This window comes from Gobio gobio (assembly GCF_949357685.1).
Source record: "Gobio gobio genome assembly, chromosome: 20".
Taxonomy (NCBI): Eukaryota; Metazoa; Chordata; class Actinopteri; order Cypriniformes; family Gobionidae; genus Gobio; species Gobio gobio.
This window is the reverse complement of record NC_137113.1, coordinates 2,201,159-2,202,936: the sequence shown is the minus strand read 5'-3', so window position 1 is coordinate 2,202,936 and position 1,778 is coordinate 2,201,159. Positions and strand designations below refer to the sequence as shown.

The window sequence follows — 1,778 nt, the reverse complement described above, 5'->3', positions numbered from 1 at the left end:
TTTTTTGGAAAAATCTAAATGGTGGAATTTTGTCTCTATCCCTTAGGGTTCAAAAGTTATTAGCATAAACATGAGTGAAACTTTGGACAGGTGGTGGCGCTAGAGGGATTGAGTTAGAGACTCCAAAATTGGTGTGATTAATGTCGGGCCAGTCCTCTATCTGTGTGCCAAATTTCATAACTTTCCCGCAAACGGTTTTATGGGCTGCCGTAGACTTCAATGGCGGAATAATAAGAAGAAATCTAACGGTTTCAATAGGAGCCTTCAGTGCTTGGCCCCTAAAAATGCTCCATTATTTGACTTTTATTGTATTTTAATGTTTCGATAGACGCACTAGGCCACTAATAATCTAATCAATGAAGAGTTGGTCTTACTCTCCGCTGCTCCACACACACTTTCCCGTGTTTTCCCAGATACGCTGACCTCCTGCGTATTAAAGCTCACACCACACACACAGGACAGTGGCACATACAATCTTTATTTGTATTCAGAGTGAAATAATCGCAGTCAGCAATGAAATATTTCCACTAAGTCATGTACAAAATAAACCTTCGTATGAAATAAATATTCCTATTCAATCCTTCAATAAATATCACCAGCAGCCGCAGTCTCACTCCTAACACTCGGGACAGTCTCAGTAACATCCCTGCATAGATAAATCTCAAACATACAAATATAAATAATTAAAAACACATGATCTTGATCTAAACAAACTCAAATAAATATATGCAGATATTGTCGGGGGATCGCCAGTCTGTCCCAGAATGCAAACGCAGATTGTTGACGGACACGTGAGAGGGGCTGAGTCTAGAGACACACACACACACACACACACACACACACACACACACACACACACACGCACACACACTTTACAGCAGAACATTCAGACCGCCAGGAAACGTCCGTCATCCACGGGAGCCAAAAAACACCAGCTCGGATTTCACACACACGTGCATACACGTACACACACGCACACACACTTACTTTCAGCCCTAGTCAAGTTTGGTTGTTGCAAATGTTCAACCGCATTTCTCCAACAGATGTATTTACAATCCGTATGGCATTCTTCCATATTCCAGACTGGAGAGATTGTTTTTGGAATCTGCACACATAATTTATTGTTAAATTAATGATTTGTGAGGAAAGCGCAACATTTCACAATCAGGACGTTTAAAGAGCTGAGGTGTGTGATTTCACTTCCACATTCACTCTCTCCATAGGGATTTCACTTAAACCAGCTCTCAGATTAAGTCAACTAATCAGGCATAACATTATGACCGTGAGTAACACTGATGATCTCCTGTTAGTGGGTGGGATTTATTCGGCAGCAAGTGAACATTTCGTCCTCAGAGTTGATGTGTAAAAAGCAGGAAAAATGGGCAAGCGTAAGGATTTGAGCGAGTTTGACAAGGGCCAGATTGTGTTGGGTCAGAGCATCTCCAAAACTGCAGCTCTTGTGGGGTGTTCCCGGTCTGCAGTGGTCAGTCTCTATCAGAAGTGAAGGACCAGTGGAGAACCGGCCACAGGGTCATGGAGGACCAGTGGAGAACCGGCCACAGGGTCATGAAGAACCAGTGGAGAACCGGCCACAGGGTCATTGAGGACCAGTGGAGAACCGGCCACAGGGTCATGAAGAACCAGTGGAGAACCGGCCACAGGGTCATGAAGAACCAGTGGAGAACTGGCCACAGGGTCATGAAGACCAGTGGAGAACCGGCCACAGGGTCATGGAGGACCAGTGGAGAACCGGCCACAGGGTCATGAAGAACCAGTGG

The 1,778-nt window shown here is 44.7% G+C and overlaps 1 protein-coding gene across 1 annotated transcript in view; it reads right to left on the bottom strand.

Moving 5' to 3' along the window:
- Positions 1-457: 457 nt before the first annotated feature.
- Positions 458-1,778, bottom strand: part of dnajb12b (DnaJ heat shock protein family (Hsp40) member B12b) — a 25,053-nt gene continuing 23,732 nt past the window's right edge. Inside the window, exon 9 of the mRNA XM_079845525.1 lies at positions 458-1,105. The gene's annotated coding sequence lies outside the window, so the exon portion shown is untranslated. The remainder of the gene's footprint in view (positions 1,106-1,778) is intronic.